The sequence below is a fragment of the Nerophis ophidion genome, linkage group LG17, assembly GCF_033978795.1.
Source record: "Nerophis ophidion isolate RoL-2023_Sa linkage group LG17, RoL_Noph_v1.0, whole genome shotgun sequence".
NCBI classification, from domain to species: Eukaryota; Metazoa; Chordata; class Actinopteri; order Syngnathiformes; family Syngnathidae; genus Nerophis; species Nerophis ophidion.
The window spans coordinates 21,840,468-21,862,104 of record NC_084627.1 but is presented as its reverse complement, the minus strand read 5'-3'; the positions used below and the strand labels follow the sequence as shown (position 1 = coordinate 21,862,104).

At 39.6% G+C, this 21,637-nt stretch overlaps 1 protein-coding gene and 1 long non-coding RNA gene across 2 annotated transcripts in view; one reads left to right on the top strand and one right to left on the bottom strand.

The window, feature by feature from the left end:
* Positions 1-21,637, bottom strand: part of arhgap24 (Rho GTPase activating protein 24) — a 170,827-nt gene that overhangs the window by 61,185 nt on the left and 88,005 nt on the right. The gene's annotated exons all lie outside the window — the stretch shown is intronic.
* Positions 18,108-21,516, top strand: LOC133536209 (uncharacterized). Its single transcript, XR_009802419.1, has 2 exons — positions 18,108-18,415; positions 21,236-21,516. It is a non-coding gene; the product is annotated as an uncharacterized LOC133536209 (long non-coding RNA).

The window sequence follows — 21,637 nt, the reverse complement described above, 5'->3', positions numbered from 1 at the left end:
TGTTAGTTTTGGACTCCCTTAGTTCCTGTTTTGTGCACTCTGGGTGTTTGTTTTGGTTAACATGGGTACTAATTGGTTTCACCTGTCTCTGATTAGTGCTCAGCACGTTCACTTGCTGTTGGGCACTAATCAGAGAGCTATTTATTCACGTTACTCACCACAGTCAGTGTGGCTTCACTGTCTGCGGTATGCAACCGTTACCTTTTGATGTTCCTGATTCTTGCTCCTGTGTTTCCTGTGCTAAGTTTTGCCCCAGCTTCCTTTTGCTTGTTTTTGGTTTAGTTTTGATTTACGATAAAAGTAATGATCTCCTACCTTACACGGTGGTCCGGATATGTCCGTTCTACATTCCGAGAGAACAAACCTTGCAGCGAACTGCACCCCGATCGTGAAAAATATCTTACTGAGATCATTTAGGGCCAAAACACTTAAAACAAGTAAAAGACTCCAACATAAAATCTGCTTAGTGAGAAGAATGATCTTATCAGAAAGAAAATAAGCAAATATCTGTCAGAGTTTGTATGTGACGAACCCCAAGATGCAGAGAATTAGGGAGGCATTTTGCAGGAAAACATGATTTAATTTAAGAAACTGAGACAAAAACAAACAAAGGGTACGTATAAAAAGCGCGCACTTGGGGGGATAACAAACAAAAAGAGCTAGCATGGGAAATAGAAAATAAACCGAGCTTAGCATGGAAGCTAGCAAAAACAAAAAGGCCTAGCGTGGAAGCTAGCAGGTCTCGAGCAGGAAACAGAAGTCGTACATGAAATATGAAAACAAACTTGGAAGCAGGGAACAAAAGGCAGTAAGCTAAAAACCGCAATCAAATAAAGCTTACCGCAACGCTGCATTGACAAAACACGACACGGCAGGTAGCAACGACAAGAGCGACATCGACATGACAATAATCCAGCCACTGACTGGAGGACAAAAACAGGCTCTTATAGAAGCGAGCTGATTGACACCAGGTGTGGCCAGGTGCCAATCAGCCACAGCTGAGGAAAAACAGAGCACAGGAAAAAAAAGAGGAACTAAAAACAGGAAATACTAAACACACACAGAGGAAAAACTAAAACACAAACAAATTGTCAGTAGCAAGCCTGACAGTATGACCCTTATTTGAAATATTTCATCTTACTTAGAATTCAGTTTTTGCAGTGCATATTTTGCCTAATGCTAACGGTGAAATAACATGACGATAAAAACATCACTTCCACAGTGGAGGTCATTAACTCATTGGCTCCTCGGGGTAAAAAAGAAAACCGAGAGACATCCAAATATTTATCCGGCAGAAACCAGTTTGCATAACGTCGATGTAAACATTCAACTGTTCCTGTTTGGACAAACCGTTCCAAAAATGTGACCTCGCCAACCTTCATCCATGAAGTGTAATACATTCTGCATGGTGACAGGCAGGATATTAAAAATGTCAGAGAATACAAAAAGCAGTACAGTAATAATAATTCCATCTGATAGTGGGTAAAGTTAGCCTTCAAGCCATGTCTGTGCTAATTAGTAGCAACTGCCTCTGACTGACTGGGCTAAAAGTCCATTGCCGTCAGATAAATCTGAGTCCTCCTCAGGTCATAAATCCACGCATGGACACCCCCCACCCCCACCTGTCCATTGGTGCAGCTGACACTTTACATGCACACCAGCGAAGAGGAAGACATCCACAAAATCAATTTCACGGCTTGACACCATTGCTCAAATACAGCATGGATTTACGACACCCAGCAGTGGGAGGCACTAATTAAATGAGTTTATCACGCCACGTGTTACTGGAAACACATGTTGCTGCAAGCTCATATATATGCTGCTTGTCTGATCAACTGCATTCAATGATGTAATATTCACATACATTGAATAAAGGAAAGAGCTGAATTGACACATACTGAAAGATTCTTTAGTGTAAATGAGGTGAAATACTTATTGACATTAACATGACACAATAAAACTATAATGTATAGAAACGTTGATAAATAATTGTAATACGAGTAATGATGATGGATACAAAATAATACATTATTATTTATGCGGATAATCCAATAAAAGATATTTCAAAAGTGAAATAACCAAAACAGAAAAATAACCCACATTCAGTTAAATGCCTTAAAAAGAAAAGACATTTGATGTTCAAACTTATAAACTTTTTTTGGGGGCAAATAATAATTAACTTAAATGTCATGGCTGCAACACGTGTCAAAGTAGTTGGGAAAGGGCATGTTCACCACTGTGTTACATCACCTTTTTTTTAACAACACTCAATAAACTTTTGGGAACTGAGGAAACTAACTCTTTCCCATTCTTGTTTTATGTAGAGCTTCAGTCGTTAAACAGTTCGGGGTCTCCGCTGTCGTATTATATGCTTCATAATGTGCCACACATTTTCGATATATATATATATATATATATATATATATATATATATATATATACACATATATATATATAAATATATACACTCATTTATATATATATATATATATATATATATATATATATATATATATACTACTCTGCTAGCATGTCAGCAGACTGGGGTAGATCCTGCTGAAATCCTATGTATTGAATGAATGCAGAATCCTATTGAGTAGGAAAAATATCGTTTTTGAATCGAGAATCGCGTTGAATCGAAAAAATCGATTTATAATCGAATCGCGACCCCAAGAATCAATATTGAATCGAATCGCGGGACACCCAAAGATTCGCAGCCCTAATAAGTATATGTATATATTAGGGCTGGGCAACGATTAAAAATTTTAATCAAAGTTAATCGCACTATTTGTCCGATTAATCGCGATTAACTGCATTTTATACGCAAAGCCCAATAATGAATTCAAAAGTAGTGTGTAGTGCACTTTTATTGGAATATTCTCCCACATGAACAAAAGCGCCAAAACATTTGTTGTGCAAACACAATTTAAATCAGTCCTTGTTAAACAGTAGCAGTTAAATAGCATATTTTATGAAAATCAACTCAAAAAATGCAAATACAAACATTTAAGCTTATTGCCACTCTCAGGGTATTTAAGTTATCCTGTTTGTTATGGAAAATAAATATAATCTACATACAAATCTCTGAGCCACAATCATAACATCTGAACAGGCAATTTCTGAGGTAACAACAGAAACATTTTTTTTTATCAGGGATCTTATGTTTAAAAAACCTATATTATAGGTAGTGGGCTGTTTTAGGGAATTTTTGATCAAATTATCCGTAGTAGCAATATTAATAATGTGTTTATTCTGCGTAGTGCACTTAGAATAATTATGACCATATCTAGGAATTGATATGATGGGAATTTTCCGATTGTTTGCTTGGTGCTTTGATAAACTGAACGCATCACATACATGGTACTATATTGTGATGTTATGAGCCAGGGAAACCGCTTATTCCCTTCTGGGGTCGCAGGGGGCGCTGGCGCCTATCTCAACTACAATCGGGCGGAAGGCAGGGTACACCCTGGACAAGTCGCCACCTCATCGCAGGGCAAACACAGATAGACAGACAACATTCACACTCACATTCACACACTAGGGCCAATTTAGTGTTGCCAATCAACCTATCCCCAGGTGCATGTTTTTTGGAGGTGGGAGGAAGCTGGAGTATAATAATAATAATAATAATAATAATAATAACAGACAAAATAATACATTATTATTCATAAATCAAAACAAATAAAAAACAATAACAATATAAAACAATAAATATAATAAAAATAACAAACATGGCTATGGATTTGTATTAGAACTGTATTTATTTATTTTTTTTACATTTTTTTTTTAAATGTATTTTTCGTTAATTCGTTACAGGGACAGTGCTTAATAAAAACATTTCTCTCAATAGGCCAGAGTTGGAAAAACAGTTATTTTTCACATGTACAGATAATACGAGTCACTCCTGAAGAAATCTTATTACATATTGACTTATTAAGTACTGTGTAGTAATTATGATACAATACTAAAAGTATAATGAAGATAAAAATGTCGGTTGTTTTTCATTCAGACAAACTTTAGACAAACTATATATAAAGACATTCACAATGCAAGATAGCAGTAACATACACAAACACAAATATTTAATATAATACAATTACCATTTGTTATATTACAATTATTGTATATGAAATACAGTATACAAGTATGTATAACAATTGTATTCATGTATAAAAATAACATTCCTATTAGTAGAAATCCGAGTAGTAGCATTATTTTCAGTAGTGGTTTTGTTACATCAGGTGACTTTCACTTTCATTACCAAGGTTACCAATGTATTTTATCTTCATTATTCAGCACTTAATTTTGCAAATGTTCTCAGTTTGACATGGTCTCAAAGCATGAACATTATTTTTCACCCAGTGATAATGAATACAAGTGTATTATTTAAATATTATTGTATATCAAAATGCTAAAAAAAATAAAAATAAAAATAGTTTTCATGCTCACGTGTCTCCAACCATGGTCAAAGATGGTATCTGACGTATTAGTTTTAGAGTAAATTATCTGCCAACATCTCATCTACACTGATATGTCAGCACTACAGATTGATAGGCTTTCTCAATTACTCCACTGAGACGACAAGTACACGTTTTGATCCAAGCAGGACATATTTCATTACCGCTGAAGTACATGTGCAAGTTATTTAAAACTTGATATATAATACATCTACCGGAACAATTGCATTAAAAGTCACCATGGAGACTTTTGGTAGCCCATCACTGACATACAGCAATAATAATACCCTGCCGACAGTCATTAGCCTTTAATAGTGTAAACCTTGTATCTAATAAAAGTGTCTTTTTTTTATTATTCCAAGCCTCTTTCTGCTTTGATTTACACTCATTAATGTTATAGACAGCTTTCTATTGCACAGATATACAGTCTTTAAATAATGCATGAGCCTTCTCTATGATGAACATCTTCAGTCGGGGTCAGCAAGGTGGATCCCATAGACATTGCCATCCATTAGATTTTAATGACAAGTGAGAACCGCCCTGAGATTGGTAGGTTGTGAGTTCAAACCCCGGCCAAGTGATACCAAAGACTATAAAAATGGGACCCATTACCTCCCTGCTTGGCACTCAGCATCAAGGGTTGGAATTAGGGGTTAAATCACCCAAAATTATCCCCGGGCGCGGTCACCGCTGCTGCCCACTACTCCTTTCACCTCCCGAGGGGGGGTCAAAGTACCAACAATCATTGGGACTTTAACTTTAACTTTAACATTTTAGACATGGCTGTGTAGATTTGAATATATTCTGTATATATCCTCAGTTTTTTCCATTTTAGATAGATTAGATTAGATTAGATTAGATTAGATTAGATAGTACTTTATTTATTCCTTCAGGAAAATTACAATTTTAAGCACAATCCCATTCAAGATCAGACAAACACTACAGGGAGACAGAACAGGATCGCTGACAGGTCTGCCGGCTTCCAGCGCCCCTTACAAAAAAGATGAGATACAGGTAAACAAGTGGGGGGAATGGGAGAAAAAAATAGAAGATTAAAATAAAATAAATTAAAATAAAATAAAAAAATCGGTCTAAGCCTGAGCCCTGGAGAGGGGGTCCATATCGAGTCCAAGGGAAAAAAACAACAACAACTCATAGCCATAGCACAAGAGGGAAACATCAAACATCAAATAACATAAAGGACATTAAAGACATTAAAGCAGTGGATACAACCAGCCACTTCTACATACAGCTATGAATGAAAAGTAAAAGAAACATATCCACTGTGGTGGCCTCTGCGGTGTTCCATGCCATCGTCCGCTGGGGTGGAGGGGAGGGAGCATGGCCAGAGACAGGAGCAGACCCAACAAAGAAACCAAGAGAGCCGACTCCACTCTCGGCCGCCAACCAACTCTGGGCCAGTGTCCAGTCCGCATGGATGAGCGAGGATAGCTTTTGCACCACCTCACTGAAGCCTGCACTTTGAAAACCACTATTCAAATTGCGGATTAACCTTCCTCTTGTGTTAGATTTCTGTTACCATCTGTTATGTTAACGTATTGGTTTTGACCCATGTCTTAAATCAGCTGTAAAATACACTAAAAACTATTATCTATCATCCAATTTGTTTCTCATCTCTTGGTTACCTTGTTAGGCTTCCTTATCCATGAAAATATTGGTTTTAATATTTTTGGTGTGGTCCATTGGGCCATTTTTTGGTCAGTATACCCCTCGATCTCAATTTAAAAAATGGTAAAATGAGCCTCAAGAGAATCGTATAAATAAATAAAAGGTTGTTGTGTTACCTTACTATTACTGAGGGGTATTAGAACATATCTCTTAAAAAAAAAAAATGTTTCATTTATTTTTTCATTTTAATAATTTTATACTGAATTGACCTCACATGTCTGGACATACCCGTCTTTGTTTGTTTTTGTCCTGGATAACAAAGTAAAATGAGAATCCCCTAAAGCTCACATGATTGGGAGAGGAGCTGGCTGTCAGTGTGTTCAGTTTTGGCTCAAATTATTGCTTGATGATCTTATTTTTATAACTGGGTCAAAACCGACCCCAACAACACCAAGGTCATATCTTAGTGAAAAAAAAAAAGTTTTGTTTTGTTTAAATAGAGGTTCCTGACAAAGTAAAAACGCCTTGATGCAAAAAAAATAAAAAATTAATTGGTGTTTTATTTTATCCATTTAAAAACTAAAACAGTGCGGTATCGACCCTAACAAAAGACGAAGGTTAAGGTTACTCATGGCTACTATTGTAATGAAGCCACATGACGGTTTGGACTGTGTCAGTTATTTTCCTGTGTTTTGTATGATTTCCTGTCCTGGTGCTTTTATTTTGGTTCTACTTCCCGTTAAAGTCCTTGTTTTGCTGCACCTTCACTTTGTTTAGTTTCTTGCCAGTGCACCTGTTTTCCATTTCTGATCAAGTCTATTTAGGTACATCTGTTACTCCTTGCCAGCGCTGGATTATTGCCTTTCGTCAGCTACGTGCCTTTCCCTAGCCTTTTGTTTCAGTTGTTTGCTCTTTGAGGAGGGAATTGAACTCTTTTCAGCCATCATGCGCCACGTGACAGATTAATCCGACAAACAAGTGATTTCGCAGGGATCACCTTCAGCGACGTTGAGCCAGCGTTTTGGACCAAGGACCATGCAAAAAGTGTAGGCGTGGTTTGTGCAGTACCAACCTGTGGAGGGAGATGTGGCCAGCGCTCCTGCAGGAGCAAAGGTCACCGCCTCTGTCTATGGTGCTGAGGACGGGCACCATCGGATAGGGGTGGGGCATGGGTTGATGGCGAGACACAGCTGGCAGGTGATTAGATTTCACAGGTGGTGCGTGTTAATCTAATCATTTGTTGTCTTTAACAGTAGGCGGCCGGGAGTAGGAGGGGAGAGAGGATACGTTCTGCGGAAGAAAGACTTGGATAAAATATATGTGCATTAAAAACTTTGTTCGACTTTGCACGCCGGCCTCCTGTGAAGTGTTTGTCAGTGGGACTGCGAGGAAGCCACTTCACCTACTCAGTTGCCTAGTGGTTAGAGTGTCCGCCCTGAGATCGGTAGGTTGGGAGTTCAAAACACGGCCGAGTCATACCAAAGACTATAAAAAAAAATGGGACCCATTGCCTCCCTGCTTGGCACTCATCATCAGGGGTTGGAATTGGGGGTTAAATCACCATTACTGATTCCCGGTCGCGGCACCACCGCTGCCCACTGCTCCCCTCACTTCCCAGGGAGTGATCAAGGGGATGGGTCAAATGCAGAGGACAAATTTCACCAAACCTAGTGTGTGTGTGACAATCATTGGTACTTTAACTTAACTTAACTTTAACTTCCACACAACCCAAGCCAATCTTGCCCCTATTTACCCAAGCAGCCAGGCAACTTCCGCCAGTACCTGCATCCCGCCTACCCAAGGCCCAGCTACCGCCAATACCTTTGCCTCTGCTGTATATAACGCTCTGTTCCACGCCAAGTCAAGGTTCCGTCGCCACCAGTTTCAGCGCCACGCCAGCTCAAGGCACCAATGCGGCGCCACCCGTTCCTACTCCACGCCAACTTACGGCTCAAATGCGACCGGTTCTGGCGCAAACCCAGCATAAGGATTTAATGCCCCCCATTCCTGTTGCACGCCAGATCTTCGGGTCAACTGTATGGGACGGAGCAATGACCCTCTTTCAAGCCTCTCTCTACCCATCCTTGACTGACGCCGGCAGTCAACCGCTTCTTCCTCCGCAACAGAAGACGTCTGGAATCCGCCTCTTCAGGGGCTGGCTACTAGTACCGGCTGTGCGACTGGGGATACACAGCTCTCACCATCTCTTGGCAGGCTCATCCGCTTGAGACATCATCGCCTCTTCTCAAGGGTCCTTCTGTGACATAGCCTCTTCTCCTAGTGGACCCTCCTGTGATGTCATCGCCTCCTCTTCTAGTGAGTCAGTCCAAGACATGCGACACTTGCTTTCCTTGTTTGCTGTGGATGTGGTCGTTCCAGGGGCGCCCTATGTGCCGACAGGAGCAGCACCCCAAATCAGGGCGTGAGCTTCTTCACCTGCTGAAGCGCAGTTCCCGTGCTTACCGTCCTCCTCTTCAGCCACATATGTAGCCTTTGTACGGACGCCCTCCTGATCACCAGGCCCAGCAATAGGAGTCTGGGTTGCTGCTGGAACGTTAATTACTCGCCTGTCACCAGCTGCGACCAACTGACTCTTCCCTGTTGGCTGCGGGGATACATGGCCTGGACTGGAGGCCGGCCTTTGGTGGTGGGCACAGTTTGACAGCCCTCCCCCAGTCTATCCACTCTCCCTTTAGTGTTTTATACTTTTAACTTTAAGTATGGAATCTGGAATATAATCAGAATCGGATTCTGATTGTGATTAACTAAGGAAAGAATGCAATTATATTTACATAACAGATTCCTGTTAGGTAATCAGAATCCGACTCTGATTCTGATTCTGATTCTAATTAACTAGGGAACTCTGTCATGAACCCACATGACTATGGACTTAATCATTTTCCTGTGTTCTGTATCATTTCCTGTCCTGGTGCTCTTATTTTGGTTCTACTTCCTGTTAAATCCCTTGTTTTGCAGCACCTTCACTTTGTTTAGTTCTAATCAAGTCAATTTAGGTTCCCCTGTTGATCATTGCAAGGGCTTTTCTGTCTTTGTATCCTAGACCGATATGCGCCACCGTGATCACTAATAGAATATATTTCTATAAATCAAAACTCTGAATGAACACATGTGGAGTTTCAAGAGGTAGTAACCTGAAATAGTTTTCACTTCACAGGTATGCTTGCAGCTCATCGAGAGAATGCCAGGAGCGTACGAAGCAGTAATCAGAGCAAGGGGTGGCTATTTTGAAGAAACGGGTGTATGTCGCCTTCCGCCCGATTGCAGCTGAGATAGGCTCCAGCACCCCCGCAACCCCTAAAGGGATAAGCAGTAGGAAATGGATGGGATGGATGGAATATAAAACATGTTTTCAATGCCTTCAGTGACAATTTTATATATATATATATATATATATATATATATATATATATATATATATATATATATATATATATATATATATGCACTTACTCTTGTTACTTCAAAGCTTGAATGTTTGATTCATTTATTATTGTTATTTTATTTTCAAATGTATTATTAGCCTGTGAAAAAAGTTTATTTTGATATTTACCACAAAAGGCTGCAAGTAGAAAAGAGGCATTCAATGTTTATTTACATATTATTTGATATGCCATAGATATTTTTTAAATGTTATTATTTGTAACTGGATTTTGCATGTCACTATTAAGTTATAGAAGCCTTGCTTGTTCAATATTCAATGCAAAACGTGTTTGGGTCCCTATTACAAGGTTAATTTGTCAACCTTGGCCCGCGGCTTTGTTCAGTTTTAAATTCTGGCCCACTCTGTATTTGAGTTTGACACCCCTGCTATTGAAGATGCATTTCCTTCCACAAGCTGTAGTGCTTAATAATACCACAAGAGGGCCCCCTCTGCTTTGTGTACCTCTGTACTGTGTCCTCATGTCACTTCAACGCAAACCTCAACTTTTTTAAAGATGAGGCTAGTTAACTTAACTTAAATTGGAAGCAAACCTCAGGATGAAATGTCAACTTGTGTGGAATTGAGACTTTTTCCCTCGTAAACAGATTTTATGTCTCGCCCACGCTCCAACAATGTGACCCCTAAGGCCCTCTCACGGATCAGGGAACGGTAACACTTCTGGATCGTGACACACACAACCGAGCCAAAACGTTTCATCGGAAAAAACACAGCAAGGGGGCACTTCCTGCGTGTGTATTTTCACAGAATGTGGTGATAAATCACATAAACTACTCTTTAAATGTGCTTCACTTTTGACAGGTAAATAAGACAACACGGCTGCTGCTTGTTTTCCTCAGATTAAAGATAGCTGACATTCTTGGCAGGATAAAAACCAAAAGAGATAACGGTGCAAGCAGTGGGTTGTTCTGATGTGGGATTTAGATTATTTAGCAGGTCAGATTAAAGTAATGGCGTGCTTTGAAAAGAGCCCATATTGTACTATTTTGAAAACAATTTCCCACAAACGTGTATTGGAAGCAGGGGTAGAGTCTGCAAACACATCACTGTTACCCGAGCAACATCTGGACTAATTTATTTATTTGGTCTTCTATCCTAAAACAGACTGCACATTTACAACTGCTGCATGCAATGTCTCACCTTAAAGGGGAACTACACTTTCTTTTTGGAATTTTTCCTATCGCTCACAACCATTGTGAGAAACAAAAACACTTGTCTTTTTTTATTTATTTTAAAGATAATTAAAAAAAAACAAGATGCGGCTAATGGGAGTCACCATTGTAGCCTTCAAAGCCCTCTACAACAACTGCACAACTCTCCAACATTGTATATACACACTACATGTATACATATATAATGTAGTAACAGACACATTCATAACAATATGTAAGATGTAATTCGTTAACAGTGCACTTGCAACTTCCGGAAACAAATGAAAGTGTGTTCTAATCACAACAGACTTGGTAACAGGCAACGGAGACAATTATTTTTGGACACATGAGGATTTACAACCTTATCTTTTTGAAGCTGAATATATGGAGGATGAACTGCTGATTATAGAAGCAAGCACGAACAGAGGCTGAAAGGTTGGCGCAGACGGAAGCCGAGACAGTGAGGTCGGGGTGACTCGGTATCAGTCGATCAATCAATCACATTTTATTTATTTAGCCCTTAATCCATACTTGCCAACCTTGAGACCTCCGAATCCGAATTTGGAAGATTGGGGGGAGGGAGTGTTATTGGGGGTTGAGGGTAGCGGGGGTGTATATATTTATCTCGTTTCCATATGAGTTGGGAAATTGTGTTAGATGTAAATATAAACGGAATACAATGATACAATAGAGTTGTACCTATTTTCCCTAAAATACGCATTAAGTGTGTTTTATTCAAATAATTGGACAAACTAATTAATGGATTATTCGATTAGCGTAATAATCGATAGCTAAAGCCCTGGCCTGATCACTAACTTGCCTCCATTACAGCTGACAAATACAGAAAATGCAGATTCAAAATAGTGCATACCCACTTTTGGCGCCATTGATTAGATGTGTTGGCCAAAATCTAGCACTAATGCTGAATGCTTCAAATTACTTTATTGCCTTTGAGTTGTTTGTCCACGCCTACCTCCAACCAGGTGTGTTGATTCAACTATTTATGTAGTAGAGATGTGCGGTTTGCGGTCTCATCCGCGGAGTCCGCGGGTAAACCGCGGGTCGGGCGGGTGACATGACGAAAAAATAGATTTTAAATAGATTCGGGTGGGTGGCGGTTGAACCATTTGGAAATATTTAATAAACATGGTTCAGGGATCGGTAACCTTTACCGTTCAAAGAGCCATTTTGGACACACCAAACAAGATTGACAAACACATTTCGGGAGAACATCCTCACAGTAACACAACATAAACACAACACAACAAATACCCAGAATCTTTTGCATCCATGATATTTCCTGACTATATATGGACCCCGCCACCCCCCGTGCTTCGGTTTGTTGGGCGGGGTTGGGGATGCGGGGGTGTAAAATATAGTCAGGAAGTGTCATGATGCAAAGGATTCTGGGTATTTGTTGTGTTGCGTTTATGTTGTGTTACTGTGAGGATGTTCTCCCAAAATGTGTTTGTCATTCTTGTTTGGTGTGGCTTCACAGAGTGGTGCATATTAGTAAGAGTGTTACAATTGTTAATATCACAACCATCAGTGTACTCTGTATCACCCAGTATGCCTTTCAATCTTGTACGTGTGTTTGAGGAAGCTACATTCAGCATGTTGCTGGACTGGCAAACGGTTCGCACATGATGTAGAAAGCGTCAAAGGCAATGGCTTCACAGCACGCCCTTTTTCTCGTTATCTGGATGAGCACCATTGGATATTCGCGAGAACGTCAGCGGCTCCCATTGCCTTCTTTACTTTGTGACACGGGTCAAACTAGCTCTTATAGTGGTAAAGGTCGCCGATTCCGGATATGTAACAATGGTCGGGGGGCGGGCGGTTGCGGTTCTGATAAAATATTAGTTCGGGTGGATGGTGGGTGGATGATGACTTTAGTGATGTGGTTGTGGATTATATAATTGCCTATCCGCGCATCTCTATTATGTAGCTATTTTGTGTTAATGTTGTACACTTCATCCATTTTCTACTTTAATCTAAAGGAAGAGTAGATGCAGATATAAATACTGTGTCATGTAAAGTTGATTATGGGTGTGTTTACTATATGTACTTTGCTAAATAATTGCAAATACTTAAAAAATGTGCTCTTAATTATTATTTTGCTTACTGTCACCGAGTTATAAGCAAATTAATGCCTTGCGGTTAAGAAAAAATTTTGAGAATGTGCTTTGATTACATTCTGACAACAAAATTGCATGTTTCCAAATATTGGGGTATTCTCTTGAGCAAATGCTGAGTATGCAAGGAAGTAGTAACCCTATGATTAATCATTAATAACCGTATTACCTTGAATTGCCGCCGGGTACATAGTATGCGCCTGCCTTGAATTACCGCCGGGTCAAACTCGCTTTGCAAAATAATTAGAGCATGCTTAGTATTACCACAGGATCAAACTCGTCACGTCACGAGTGAAACTTCCCCTTTCATCATATTCAAAATGGAGGAGGCTGATTTCAATACCGGTAATTTGAAATCGCATAAAGGGAAGAAGATTAAGAGCTATTCAGTAGGATTTAAGGTCCAAGCTATTGAATACCGGTATACTAAAAAAAACAGTAAGTAGCTATGTTTTATTAATATACCGTAGCTGCGTGTGTCAAATATGCGTCATTAAATGACTCCCGCCTCCTGGTGGTAGAGGGCACTTGTGATCCTTCTTGCGACTACTCGGCTGCAGAAGAAGTGACAACGAGTGACGTGATTTGTCCTGGGAACGGATTTGACGAGGGGGTTGCACGACAGATCTTTTAGGATGTAACACCTATGCTGGCTATGTAAACAACCGGACTGAAATAAAGCATGTTCCAGTCCTAAGTACCCAGTGTATTATTTATACAATAACACTTCACGGTGGCAGCGGTGGGATAAAGAGATCACCCCGGAGCAAAACGGGAGGGGGAATTGTCAAAGGATAATTCTGTCGTCGCCCGCACGTGAGGAGCCGAGCTAACTGGTAGCAGCGGTCTGATAGCAGTTTTCTAAACTGGACTTTCAATCGAAGCAGGTGGTAATAAAAGAACGTCTCCATCGAGACAGAGAGACTTTCAAAACTGAAGAAAGATAAGGAAGACTTCTATAAACAAGTTATGGATGCTTTTGATCAGAAGGAGCTGGCATGGACTTCATGTATAAGTAAAGGTAAGACCATAATTACTTTTTTTTTTAATTAAATGTGCTTTTCATGATGGTATCACTCAAATTTTTACTGCATGCCTTTGGTAGTGAAGTGAATTGTGAAGTGAATTATATTTATATAGCGCTTTATCTCTAGTGACTCAAAGCGCTTTACATAGTGAAACCCATTAGCTAAGTTACATTTAAACCAGTGTGGGTGGCACTGGGAGCAGGTGGGTAAAGTGTCTTGCCCAAGGAGACAACAGCAGTGACTGGGATGGCGGAAGCGGGGATCGAACCTGCAACCCTCAAGTTGCTGGCACGGCCGCTCTACCAACCGAGCTATACCGCCGGTTGAGTGCCGGTGTGAGAAGAGGTTTTAAAATAATTAGCGCATTCTTACCTTTACCGCATGCCTTTGGTAAGCGCCAGAGTGAGAAGAGGTTTTAAATTAATTAGCGCCCCGGCGGCAATTCAAGGACATACGGTAATCATGATTAATCACAGCTCAAGAGTGGGATTAATTAAATTTTTTTTAAAAATCGCTTGATTGTCCTAATTCAAACAGTTAAACTTACTGAAATGTAATGAATTGGTAGAGTGTAAAATTTTTAAAATCCTATACAAAGCGCATACAAAAATCCTTCAAACCAAACTTCAAAATAGATTTGTTTGAAGAGAAAGTAATTGTAAACTAAAAGGAACTGAGCTTTTTAATAAATCAAGATTTGGAACAGGGACGTTGGAAAGAAGTACTTCAATCAAAGGTGTTAGTTTATGTTATGTTGTGATGTTTTATTTTATTTTTTATTTTATCGTATATTTACTTTGGGATTTATTTCTTTTTCTCTCTTTTTTCTTTGATATTGTCTTTTTTACATTATGGCCAGGAGACTACAGGTGAAAACAAGTCTTCTGGCTAATTTTGGCTTTTTTCAACCATGTGTAGTCATGTGTTTTTATGAAATTGCATTGTCCCCTTTGAAATAAACTCATCTTAAATCTTAACTATGGAGCAATTTTGAGAGTGGGCCAAAAACATTCTAAAGCTCCTTCTGTATTTTGAAATATGTAAAAATCCTGTTAGTGAAAAGATATGATTTGGAGTAAATAACTGTTTTTAAGTTTAGTTATTTTGATGTGTGTTATGAAATACGTAAGTTATGAACATAGAAACATTGCCTGAATAGTATTTAGAGTTGGAAAAACTGTTGTAACTGTGTGAATATGGAGCATATACTCAAAATTTTCTTCTTTCTGTTCTTTTTCATTACTGATTTATTATAAAGTTATGTTGTTGTAATGACTGATTGGCATAGTAATGCCGGGTTTGTCCCTCCGTGGATGCGTCGACAAGAACACAGCAATAGTAAGTTTAAATGATTTATTAAACTTAACAAAAGCAGGCTACGAACACATATACTGGAGCTAACAGACAAAATAAACCAAGGGCGCTAGCATAAAAGCTAGGAATAGAAAACATAAAAACTAAGACTGGCACAAAGGCACACAAAAAAGGAAAAACAATTCATCAGCATGAGAGCTAGAATAAAACAAAGGTTTAGCGTCAAAAGCTAGCGAGAATATACTTACATGAAGTCAGTCAATACTGTTGCTAAAAGGCAAATTTATGGACCCAGACTGAACAAAGAAAAGAGGAAAGCTTATATAGGGAGAAATCAAGGAGAACCAGGTGTGTGTAGAAAACGAGGAGCAGGTGAAATCAATGTGTAACCATGGTAACGGACTAAACAGGAAGTAAGTGGGTCAGAAGAGAATGAAACAAAGATGGAAAAATAAACATGTGAAGATCTGAGTCACGGATCGCAACAGTTGTTTGTTTTTGTTTTGACCTGAAATGAATAAAATTAACAAAAAACAACGACAAAACATAGCTGCCCTTCGTGAAGTGGTGGCAGAATAAACATGCTCTAAGCCAGGGGTGTCAAACCATTTTAGCTCAGGGGCCACATGGAGGAAAATCTGTGCACAAGCAGGCCGGACTATTAAAATCAATGCATTAAAACTAAAAAATAAAGACAACTTCAGATTGTTTTCTTTGTCTTACTTTGGCCAGAAATAGAACAAACACATTCTGAAAATATTACAAGAAAAAAATACCGGCAGCGGTAAATTTTAGATCCGTGTAGGAAAGAAAAAAGTGAATCAATGTTTATAACTAAATGCATTTACATATGCATACAAATTTTTGGGAGTTTTTTTGTAAAATTTTTTTAAATGATTTAAAGGCCTACTGAAAACCACTAGTATCGACCACACAGTCTGATAGTTTATATATCAATGATGAAATATTAACATTGCAACACATGCCAATACAGCCTTTTTAGTTTACTAAATTGCAATTTTATATTTCCTGTTGAAAACGTCGTGGAATGATGGCGCTTACATTGACGCGTGCTTGTGACGTTATTGGTTGGAGCGAACATTTCAGTCCAGCACCACACACGGCTAAAAGTCGTCTCTTTTCATCGCATAATTACACAGTATTTCGGACATCTGTGTTGCTGAATCTTTTGCAATTTGTTCAATTAATAATGGAGACTATAAAGAAGAATGCTGTTGGTGGAAAACGGTGGATTCTTTGTTTGTTGTGAAGCTTTAACACAGAGCGGTCAAGCGAACATGTTTCTCTACGTCAACCAGCAAGTTTTTGGATGGGAAAATTGTGATGTTAAGTCGGCTCCTACCGGGGACTTGAGTGGATTATGCGTCCTCCTACTGCAGCTCAGAAAGGCAGCTGTGATCTTGGCTCCTCGGCTTCTCTCAGAGACACTGACTTTCAGGTATGACTTTAGAATCTCACTAAAACACTATTAACACAATAAGCAGATAAGGGATTTTCCAGAATTATCCTAGTAAATTTGTCTTATTACATCTGAAACGCTCCCACTGCCGCCTGGAACCGTTGCCTTTTCTTTTTTTTTAAGGGCTTCACTCTAATTTTCCTCATCCACAAATCTTTCATCCTCGCTCAAATTAATGGGGAAATCGTCGCTTTCTCGGTCCGAATACCTCTTGCTGCTGGAGCCTATGATTATAAACAATGTGAGGATGTGAGGAGGCCTACAACCCATGAAGTCACGCGCACATCGTCTGCTACTATCGGTAAAGGCAAGGTTTTTTTATTAGCGACCAAAAGTTGCAAACTTTACCGTCGATGTTCTCTTCTAAATCCTTTCAGCAAAATATGGCAATATTGCGAAATGATCAAGTATGACACATAGAATGGACCTGCTATCCCCGTTTGAATAAGAAAATCTCATTTCAGTAGGCCTTTAAATAACGTTGATTGGCAACACTAAATGGTCCCTAGTGTGTGAATGTGAGTGTGAATGTTGTCTGTCTATCTGTGTTGGCCCTGCGATGAGGTGGTGACATGTCTATGGGGGCACCCCGCCTTCCGCCCGAGTGCAGCTGAGATAGGCTCCAGCACCCCCTGCAACCCCAAAAAATACAAGCGGTAGAAAATGGATGGATGGAAGTAACGGTTATGACAACCTTTTTCCAAAACACAATATAGAATGTGAAATATAACAGGATAATGCATACTACTAATAATAATAATGGATTAGATTTATATCGCGCTTTTCTATTGTTAGATACTCAAAGCGCTCACAGAGAAGTGGGAACCCATCATTCATTCACACCTGGTGGTGGTAAGTTACATCTGTAGCCACAGCTGCCCTGGGGTAAACTGACGGAAGCGTGGCTGCCAGTTTGCTGCACCGGGGGCAAAGGGTGAAGTGTCCTGCCCAAGGACACAACGGCAGCGATTTGGATGTCAATAGGTGGGAAGCGAACCTGCAGCCCTCAGGTTTCTGGCACGGCCGCTCTACCCACTACGCCATGCCGCCCCTTAACAATTATCATTTGTTTTCAAAATGGTTACAAAAAAGTGGCACCCCATTTTTATGACTTGATGACATTTTTAAAATTTGTAGCCCCAACACTGATGGAGTATTGCTGTTTGCAAAACAACAGCAGGCGGCTGTGGCCTGCGGGCTGGTTCTAATGCTAATCAAATATCATCCCGCGGACCATAGATGATTAATTTGTGTACCGGATCCGGCCTGCAGGCCTTGACTTTGACACCCCTACTCCAGGCGCACATATTGCTTTTATGCCAGCATTAAAAAATACATTTTGATTAATATATTATTTGCTAGAGCATTTCTTTCTGGACCTGCAAAAACGCTTAGGAGCACATTTTAAGTGCAACACGGAAATATGCAGTATGTACATGTTTTCCTTCTCGAGTAGAACATGCGGCCAACTTGAACATGTTCCAGCATGTCGTGACTAGAACCGTGCAGAGGGTAAGAATATAGACATTAACGGGATATTTTTGTCCAAATATTTGCTTCAACAACCCTACTTTTTGTTGTTGTTGCCTTGCACACATTAAACACATATCCAGATGTGGGCGAGCATTGTCAAGATGAACAAGAGATGAGAAGCGCAGGTGAATTTTTAGGGAACTTTTTTGCAAACTTTCCTGAAAGAGCCAAAAACCCAAAGCAGAGCAGAGCAAATTCAAGACCCGGGGCGACGGCAGAGCTTTGGTGAGTTCAGACAGCGAGACAACAGACATCTCTGTACGACTTTCTCGCTTTTTTTTCCTCCCGGAAAGTCATCAACATACCCACCACCCTCCTCACTTCCCGTTCTGTGTGTTATGTTCAAACTGCAGACGACCAGTGGAATAAATGTGTCGTGCTTTTCCTTTCATTCCCACTCTCCGCTTCTCTGAGACGTCTTTATTCGCCGCCTCATAACAAGACATGTTTTCCGCACTCGCAACAGCGTAAACTGTCCTGGCGGTTTGCAGAGGGAGGGGGACCCAAGCATGGAAAACAAGTTTAATCTTCATGCCAGTACAAAGGGATCTACTGCTCATTTTGTACACGGCTCAGTTCTACTCACAAATGGTACATTTCGACTGGTACCACTAGGGCTGGGCTTTTTTTAATATCTCGATATTTTTAGGGCATGTCACGATACACGATATATATATCCATATTTTGTCTTAGCCTTGAATGATGCATATAATCACAGCAGTATGATGATTCTATGTGTCTACATTAAAACATTCTTATTCATACCACATTAATATATGCTACTTTTAAACTTTATGTAGAGAAGGAAATCACAAATAAGTCAATTGACCAAAAGTGTATTTATTAAACTGTTATTAAGCAGTGGCAAAAACTTTCTTGTTATTTCCAAAACAAAAAGTGCAAGATTGTCAGATACCTTTTAAAACAAGCTATGAGTGCACTTTTGTGCATGATGTCACTAAGATGACATATCAAAACAACACTAAATTAAATTGCACTTTTTTGTACAGAATGCCACTACAATAGTTTAAAACAAATAAAGTGCACTTTTGTGCATGATGTCACACAAGATATTTCACTAACTGTCAAATAAAAATGAGTTGCATAATAGGAAATTAAATAGTGTATGTCCTTCGCTTTGTGGTAGGTTCCTGCGGACGTAATCTCCTTCTGTTGTTGACAATTTTTTTCATACAGTGTTGATGTGGAAATGATTGCCTCTGCATTTTGTTGGTGTTGTTGATATGCGGAGTAAGCACTCTTCATTCTCTAGTGCAGGGGTAGGGAACCTATGGCTCATGAGCCAGATGTGGTTCTTTTGATGACTGCATCTGGCTTTCGGCTAAATCTGAGGTGACACTACTTAACACAATAAATAATGAATAATTCCACTTGTAATCACAGTGTTTAAAATAACGTTAAAAATATAAAAATGCTCATGCATTTGAATCCATCCATCTTTTTTCTACCGCAGCTGTTCAAGAAGTTGCCTTAAAGGTAAGAAATAATTGATGTATTATTGGTTAGTCTAGGGCTAGCCCTCTTGGGGGTTCTTCAACAAGGCCCAGGTGGCCATTTACACACCTGTCGCTGATTTCGAGGCCGGTCCTGGCAACACCCCGCTTCGCTGTAGACCCGCAGGCCACGCCCCCTCCTAAGTTAGCTTCAGAATAACAACGTTATTACAAAGAATAGGAGACCTATTATACTCTAGAAATGTTGGTCTTAATTAAAAATGCACACTGTTAGTTGTGTTCAGTGTTAAAAATATATTATATGGCTCTTACGTAGATACATTTTAAAATATTTGGCTTCTTGGCTCTCTCAGCCAAAAAGGTTCCCGACACCTGCTCTAGTGGGTGACTTTTCAAATGATGCTACATAATAGCAGTAATGCTACTTTTTGTAGCAACGCTTTTGCCCCACACTTGACAAATTACGGTCGTCTGTTCGACATGTTCCCGCTTGAGGTCAAACCACCGCCAGACGATGAACCCCCTGCTGTTTTTCTTGGGAATTAATTCTTTCTTCATTTGTTACCAGATTTGCACCTTATTTCTCTCGTATTACCACTCGCACCACAGCTAACGTTACCCATGCCGTTACCTCCCTGCTCCGAGAGGGCGTATACGTATGTGACGTATGTAAGAAGGTGCACTTGTGTTATGTCTCAGCGAGGAGAGACAAGAAAGAGCAAGAAGAGCCTGTAGTGTAATGCCCGCAGCTAAAAGCAACTGCGTGAGAACGTATACTCCAATATCACGATATAGTCATTTTCTATATCGCACAGAGACAAACCCACGATATATCGAGTATATCGATACATACCTTCTTTTTGTATGCTCCGGCATACTTGGCTGATATTTTAATCTGCTACTAGTTTCAAGTTGATAGCAATGTAACAACAACATGTGCTTGGATTTGTGCGCACATCCGACTTTGTACTAGTGTATGTACATTTTTGGATTTGAACGTTTGTCCATTTTTAGTAGGAATTCCATGCAACTCTACTTTCATGAAACCCCTGGGCCCTCATGTATGAAGCTTGCTTACAATCATAAACCTGGAGCCTATCCATATAACATAAGGTTCGCATGAAACTGTAATCTGAAAGAACAAGATAGCACATTATTTTGCAAACTACACAAATTATATTTAGATTGGGCTAATTTGGGGTAATCCAATCTTCTAATTCAATGTTACTCTGATGATTAACTTGTGTGATGACTGTTTTATGCTGATCGTATATATTTGTACCAAGAATTGATTAACGTGGACCCCGACTTAAACAAGTTGAGAAACTTATTCGGGTGTTTCCATTTAGTGGTCAATTGTATGGAATATGTACTGTACTGTGCAATCCTCTAATAAAAGTTTCAATCAATCAATCAACGCTTAAGTTTTATGTATCATTTCAGCGACTATCTTTTCAAACGTAGCGCAGCACAGCCCTATTACCGGTCCACTCGTCTTGTTGGCCACGCACATTTATGTTCTTCTTTTTTTAATCTTCCTGAGCCAACCATTTATTTTTTTTCATTCCAGCCTGTGTTCAGTTCCTGAAGACACAGCAATGACAGCTGGCTTTCAATCATGCTCCTCTGTCTTCAGCTGAGAAAAACAAGCACCTCTTGCTGAGTCCTGATTGGTGAGAGTGTGCAGGGCTCAGTCACATGGCTACTTTCAATATGATTTGTGTATTTATTAGGGGCGGGGTCTCGTTGCACCAAGCCACACCCACACCACAGTGGTCGATTTCAAGTTGATTGCGATGTAAATACAAATGTGCTCGGATTTGTACGTGCAATAAATTGAATACATCTGAATTTTTTTTGTTTTTTTGGATTAGAACGTATGTCCAACACTAGTGATTTAGGGCTATATAAATAAACATTGATTGATTGATTAATTACACAAAGTCCCTGGAGAGCATATATCCAGAAAAAT